The sequence below is a fragment of the Cynoglossus semilaevis genome, chromosome 16 (genome assembly GCF_000523025.1).
Source record: "Cynoglossus semilaevis isolate Cse_v1.0 chromosome 16, Cse_v1.0, whole genome shotgun sequence".
Lineage (NCBI taxonomy): Eukaryota > Metazoa > Chordata > Actinopteri > Pleuronectiformes > Cynoglossidae > Cynoglossus > Cynoglossus semilaevis.
Window position 1 is genome coordinate 1,520,135 of NC_024322.1, and position 7,977 is coordinate 1,528,111.

A 7,977-nucleotide genomic window follows, 5' to 3' on the forward strand; every position below is an offset into this window, starting at 1 on the left:
TACGACGGCCTTTGTTTACATCCGCAGTTTGGTACGCCATACCTTGGATTGTGCTAGTTCGTGTTCTTTCGTTTGTGTTGTTGTCTTTGGGAACTTCTTGCCCTTCATTATGGCTCCCAGGCGTAAGTCAGTAAGTGAGTCTTCTGATGTTTTTATGTCCTAGATTATGACGTTAGCATAGGTGAGTCACGTCACGTAGCTACTTAGTTTGTTAGTTCTGACTTACAGCGAAAACCGCGTTACGTCACTGCAAGAACAGATCTCCGACGTAAGTTGAGGGCCAGTCATTTTGTTTTTATTAACCTCAGTTACACAAACTGACCACAAGAGGCAGCAGAAGGAAAGCATCTCTTGCATGCTACTGGGATACAATCACTGATATTCTTAATTGAATTAATTTCACAGCCGGAGGTCAATGAAGTACATCCATCCATCAACCGACTGATCGACCGACCTTACCTACCTACCTAGCTATCGTTCTACCTATCTACCTCACTCTTTCTTAGAGTGGTACCGATTAATCGGTGTTTTGGTACTCATTAGTCGATGAGGATGTTAACCATTCTTTCCTAAACTTATTCTCTGGGCACCTTATATTTTAAAAGTCACAAACTTTCGTGACCCCAAATCAATAGACGTTATTCGTAAACTCCTGAGAAACATGATGCGAGACGACCCGAAAAAAAAATCTCTTGCGACCCACCTGAGGGTCGTGACCCAGTCTTTGGGAAACAATGAGGTAAACAACAAGTAAGAATAAAAGGCAGGTTTAGCTTTTGAACAACATCTAGCCGGGCACGATCTAGATTTTGTTTTGTTGGATCTGTATCTGGATATTTGTTTTCTGTTCCAGTTCCACCTTCTGTATCTGGATCAGTGTCTGCAGCAGTTCAGGCTGGAACAAGACACGACAGGTTTCTCTCCGCTCACTGTCTGACATGTTCTCCACACATTTGCCAGGAGCTCTGATTGATGTTGAGCTAAGCCGAGGGAGAAAAAAAAAAAAAAGCAAAAGCCGTACATCATCGTCTGACAGGAAGTGACACATTCCTGTCAGAGGGAGGAGAAGAGGGTAGCTGCTTTGTCACAGACACAGGATGTTCTTTTTTTTCCTTTTTTTTAAGAGAGACTTTATTTTTGAGGGTGAACATACACGGATTTGTTATTGTTGTCAAACAATAATAACATGCTCTAATATGATCAAATGATTTTACAAAATTCTCATTAGAGGATTTATTAAGTTATAACAATGTTAATCATCGAATAATGATATAAAATTTCCCAGTATAATGTGAATAACGTTGCATTATTTAATCTTTTCATATTAAAGTCGGAAACCTGAAACTTGTCTAATTTCAGAGGTTTTAAGATTTAGGTCTGACAAATTTTTCAGAAAAAAGTCCAGAAACTTCCATTTGCTGTGACACCTTTAAAACAGTTGTTTGATGGTTGTCAAACATAGGGCCTGCAAGCCAAAACTGGTCCGCTTAGGGGTTCAATGCGGCCCAATTGATGAATTTTGAAAGTAAAAACAAGCACAAACTAAGGTTGTCCGATAATATCGGCCGACCGATATTAGCATAGTTGTGTAATATCTGTAAGAATCGTTCGCGGTTTTTCCTCCGATAATGAAAACCCAATAACAAAATGCCTGGGTTTCGCCAAATGAAGTGTACCCTAAAAATGGTTTTGGGGGTAAAACGGCTGTATGTGAAAGTGGAAGCGTGAAGTGTACCCCAAAAATGGTTTTGGGGGAAAAACGGCTGTATGTGAAAGTGGAAGCCACTAGATGGCAGCATTGCAGCTTATTTAATGAATCTATTTTTTAATAATCAGGGGATTGTATGAATAATTGCTGGTGCAAGGCGATAATGGTATCAATTGATATCGGAATCGGAAATGAAGTGTTTGGACTGGAACGGTATATCAGATTTGGGCAAAAAGTAGTTATCGGACATCCCCTGCATGAAAACTTCATGTTCATGATGTTTTGTAAAATTATTTTTCATTAACTATGCGTGGAAAAAAAAAGGGGGAAAAACATGGACTTATTGTTATTTATAGGTAATTATGTCATGATTGTTCACGTTATTGTTATGTAACGAAGCTAAGCTGAAACTCGAAAGTTTTTTTTTTCAACTGACCTTTGACAAATGGTGCTGTTAATGACTCCCCAGTGTCATGGTTTTTTTCGCCCTGGGGTGAAACACTTCTCCGTCCTCCCCCTCCTCCTCCCCCTTTCACCCTTGATGAGGTGATTGATTTTCTTTATTGCAGGTGGTGGCAGTAACTGCTCGTTAAATACCGAGTGTTGACACAGAGACCTTTAAAAAGAGACAGAGTTCAGGTGAAATCACTGCCATCAATCAAACTCCAAAGGGTTGAAAACTACAGCAGTTTGCCACCTCTCAACCACAGCAGCTAATCACTGCCTCCAGGAACAAGTTTAAAATGATCGATTCTAGAAAGTCAATGTCCGAAAGGGAGTTTTGACTTTTTTTTTTTTTTTTTTAGAACTGCTACTTATCTGGTCTGCTTTAACCAGATTTGACTTGATTTCCGGACCAACAATATTTGACGCGATAATATATTTCGGCAAAGTGGTTTCTGTGGTAGTGAAGAAGGAGCAGAAATATACATATATAGTATATGTAAATATACATATGTATTTACACATATATACATATACATGTTCATGTATTTACACATATATATGTAAATATATATTTGCAGCGTTCCCTCTCTATATCGTGGTTCTCGTTTCGCTCCCTCAGTACATCGGAGATTTTTTTTTATTCCGATCTTTTTTTTTTTGCTTTAAAAAATTTGGATTGTCGTTTTGAAATTGAGCTAGAGGAGAGGAACCACTGTATAACTATATACTATATATATACTACATATATAAGTAAATATATACATATATTGTACATATACAGTATATATTTATATATACGTATATATATACTATATACTATATATATACTGTATATATAAGTAAATATATACATATATTGTACATATACAGTATATATTTATATATATACGTATATATATATACTATATACTATATATATACTGTATATATATAAGTAAATATATACATATATTGTAAATATACACTATATATTTATATATATACGTATATATATATAGTACTGTATAAATATAAACCTTCTATAGTTGACTTGAAAGCAAAGTAAAAAGTTCTAAAACATGTTTTGTATTAATACATTTTATTAAAACGTCAGCTATTTTTTAAGTTTTTTTTTCAAGGTTTTTGTCTTGAGCTTGACCCTGGTCTCACTTACACTAAAATCCTGAGAAGCGTTTTTTCAGGTGTGGGGAAGAGGCTTAAGTATGTGTTGAAAAGGAAAAGTTCTCATTATCACCGTGAGGTGTGTGTCCTTCAGGGACAGACTTCAGTGGAGGCTGTGGTCAGGAGTTAAATCCACCTTAATGACAGGATCCTGTGTTTCTGGCCCTGAAGCCGAAGCCATAACCCACCTCCAGAAGGAACGGGGCGGCGGCAGACTCAGCACTTTTCAACTCATTGTGAACACTTGTCTTTGTCAGTGACCGTGATTATTTATGATATTATTATTATTTATTATATATTAATCGCAGAATGAAAGCTAAGAAAAAAAAATCAAAACGCGTCAAAAAGACTGCTGCGTGCCAGGTAGACGCATCAAAAAGACTGCTGCGTGCCAGGTAGAAATCTCACCACTGCTTTTACTCAGGCTAAAACAAACTACACGTCTGGGAATAAAGAGCTGAAATTTAGCCCAGAAATAGCTGATAATTAGCCAAAATATATTTATACAAGTGCCCTAACTGCGGTGTAGAGATCACAGAGTTTTCCCTTTAAGAGCAGCACACTAAACTAACTGCAACTTTCTCAGCCTCCAACACGAGAGCGTGCACGAGAGCGTGCACGAGGCATCTGCCTGCCTGGAACAGCCTGACCTAATTCCCCTGAGGTGGACAGGAGGATGGATTTGGTCACGTTCTCACACTCGTAATCCAGACGAGCTGATTCGATATTAACCCGTTAGTATGAGGCTAAGGTTTCGGCGCTCCCAACGTGTTAACAAATCAGCGTTGGGGTCGCAGCTGCCCAGACGCTGTTATCACCCGGTGGCGCGGATGAGTCAGTGGGATTGTGACGATGACAGGAAATCATCTGTCATCTATGACAGGGGATGCCGATCATCAGGTCTGGACTCATGGGGGGGTGAAAATTCTAGAAGAAATAGCCGAGCAGTCGTCACCCTTAAAAAAAAAACTCAATCCCGAAATCACTTTAAATTTATTGATGAATTTCTTAGTGCTGCGTTGCTATACGAAGAAATTCACCCGTTAAGTTAAAATATGTTATTTTGCGCTGTACACACATCAACCACTTGAGGCAGTAGTACAGCTGGGGCTCTAATGTTACAGTTAGCTTAGAAAAACTCAACTTTGTTTTGGAAATGCTAAAGTTAATTTAAAGTAGTATTACCGCGAAAAGTTTCCGCTATCGTTTACAAACGTTTTTCATAGATTCTTAGTTTACGCTTGTTGATTTTCAAAATAAAAGTTTGCCGAACACCAAAATCCAACGTATCCTGGTTTTAGTTTTTCACAAAGTAAAACCCACTTTTCGTTGACGTTCATCTGGGTGACATCTGGACTCCAGCTCTGTGAGAAAATGCCGGGGAAACTGAAGCTGATAAGTGACTCAGATATTTCTGTCAGTGTGTGTGATGTGGACACACACTGGCAGACACACATTAGCGCGCCTCTGCCCACGCTGCCTTGTCATAGAGCCACCGCAGCAGCTGGGCCCTCGGTGCCTCACACAGCACGCTGATGTCAAGACTGACACATGGCTGTAAGAGCCGACTGTTCCGCCACCGTCAGCAGCTGCACACAAGCATCTCCTTGATACCGTCTTCGCAGACAGACCTCGTCCGCTTAAAAATGATGTGTTCTCACACACGCTTACTACATTCTAAAGGACCAGCGCTGATAAAGGTTATTCGGAAATAGCCGGAAATTCGCAAAATTGTATAGTATTTGTAAGAGTAGTTATCGTTTTTTTCCTCCGATAATGAAAATCCGATAACATAATGCTTGGGCTTTGCCAAATGATGTGTGCCTTAAAAAATTTTTTGGGGGGGAAAAACGGCTGCATATGAAAGTTAAAATCACTAGATGGCAGCATTGTAGCTTATTTTATTTATCTATTTTAATAATCAAGTCGTTTGGACAAGAATGCTGTATTGGTCGATACTGGAATCAGAAATTAAGCGTTTGGACAATATCAGTTTTCAAAAATATTTTTTGCTAATTTTTATTTAGCTTTTGTCGAGTGTTTACCAGGGATGGTTTGATACAACTTTTTCATGTCCGATTTCAATCCGATACGTTTCTTTGCCGTTGCTGAGGCGATACTGTTCCTATTTTACAGGAAGTTAAGTTGAGCATTGCGGCCAGGTATCGGATCGGACGGGCCATTTTTTTTTTTTTTAAGGATTGGATTGAGCCATCCTTAATCATATCCATATCCACATCACAACAACTCCTCTGACCAAAAACTGCTGCTCAAAAACAAATCCAAACGAGCAACTTTTCATGCTAACTCTCATACCCAAGGTCAATATAGGGCAGGGGTCACCAACATGGAGCCCCGGGGGCACCTGGTAGCCCCCATGGACTACCCAAGGTGCCCGTGGGGTATGTTCTAAAAATCAAACTAGTCAACAAGTGATATTCAAATGGGTTCAGTGACGATGGTAAGAAGAGTGTCTACTATTGGATGTCCCAGAACTAATTAAATCTGTATCAAACAAGTAGCTCTTAGTATTACGTAGTACCCTAAATAAGTACCTTAAGTACCCTACTAAGTAACCTTGAAGTAGTTTGGATGCCTTCCTGTCTCTGACTCTTCATTTTGCTTCGAGCTTCAGCTCCTGTAACTCTTGGAGGTTTTGATTCCTCAACCTTTCCATCAACTGTCCTACTTGTCGAACCTCTTTCTTTTCCACAACACAGCCCTTCTCTGCTAACACCACAATTTCAACACAAGTGACCCATTTTTGCTGCCAAAAAAAAAAAAAAAAAAAAAAAACCCCTGGCGAGCCCGGACACTCCCCACACCGAAGTGAAGTCCATGCCAGTTTTCTGTCGTGACATGAACTCACACTCGCTGTGGTTTTTGTCCATTCACATCAGGACTCGAATCAAATTGCTGCAACACAGATCAGAAGATCAACAACTGTCTGGAACAGGCTCTGATTCTAATCTGCTCGGGCAGACTGTTAGCAGCCATGTTGCCGCATTACAGGGAGACTCAGGTGGTTTTCAAGTGAGGCTGTCAAAGCTGCTGCGTAACAGGTGGTTTCACAATGTAAGCTAACGAGCATGTGTTAGATGCTAACCATAAATCAACTCATTTAAACTGGGAAACAATGTTTAATTATTGCTCACTCACAGATAAATCAGCTGCTGGTCTGCTGCCTCCGGTGGCCAGTTTGGAGGCAGCAGCGGAATCGTCAAGCTCCTTGCAAGATTTAATTTTTGAATTATTCAGAGGACTTAGGTCGATCCTGTAATTCGTCTGTAAAATCTCAAGATTTTTTTTTCACGTTTTTTATTTCTCTAATTCTCAGTGGTGCATCGTGCGTTTCTCAGCTAGCCCTTTAGAGGCGTCCGGCCTGGGAAAAAAAAACCATATCTTAATGATGCTATTGTGTCTTAAGAAACCATCAATGTTGTGCGGAAACGTAGTACAAAGAGTCGTTATATCTTAGATAACTCATGTAGCCTTAATAACGAAAAAAGAAGCGAAACATCAAAACATCAATAATAACATCGTACGATTACTATACTTTTACTGGACGCAGAGAAAACTTTATTTAGGTTCAGGTAAGCCGCTACATATAGTTCGACAGATTAGAGACTGTGTTCTTTGACCATCCAATCAAATCACTCAAATCTCCGTAACGTAACTGTACACCTGCTAGAAAGACTTGGTTTGGCCTACTCAAAATTTGATTGGTTACAGAAACAATCTCATTGCCAACACCCACACTACTGATTCTGAAGGCCTCAGGGTAGATTCCGTTCAACCTAGCAACACATCAGGCTGAAATATGATTGGATAGCAAGAAATGGTCTTGCTAGCCTCGACGTTACGCCACTGTCTGCTGCACCTGCTGCTTCTGTAGCTCTACGGAGGAGATGAAAATGTCTCTCCGCAGTCGTGTGTCCTCCGACCCCAGCCGGTCAGCTGACTGCTTTGACATCGGACTTCTACAGCCGCACCTGTCACCGAGGCCTTGGCAACGGATGAGGTCACAGTCTGGCATCTCCGTCCAACTCTGGACTGGAAATAGACCCTGTTGCTACAAAAGTTACATAAGCTGAGAGTCTGAATGAGTGTGTGCGTTGGCGTCGCTGTTGTTGTTGTTGTGCTAATGACTTTAGCTTCTTCAGGATAGGAAAATGTCTGTTCTGATCTGAGAGACAGAAGGCAGGACAGAGAGAGACATAATCCAGGACGAAAGGTGTCACCCCCCAACCCACCCACCTCGAATTTATTACTGTTGAGAACCTGATAATATGTACTATCTTATCTGTACAAAACACTGGATGAGTTGCTGCCCCCTAGTGACTGGAGGTTTATGGTTCAGACATTACAGCACGGGACTCTTTTGTCCATTGAAAGCCTCTCATGCCCCGTCCCACTATTTGAAAAGTACTGCACTGGGTCGAGTCTAGTGGCTATGAGGAAACAACTGTCACTCAAAAATTAATTTCCTTTTTTTTTTTTTAAATATTTGTGGCTAACTCTTAGCAACGTGTGAGTCAAACTTTCAGTTCCCTTTGTATCTAGGCAAGTTATTTTAGACCAGTGGTTCTCAATTAAATTTTTGTCATGCCCCTCCTTGGGGAGAGAAATGTGTTCACGCCACCCAACCCCCCGACCGCCCC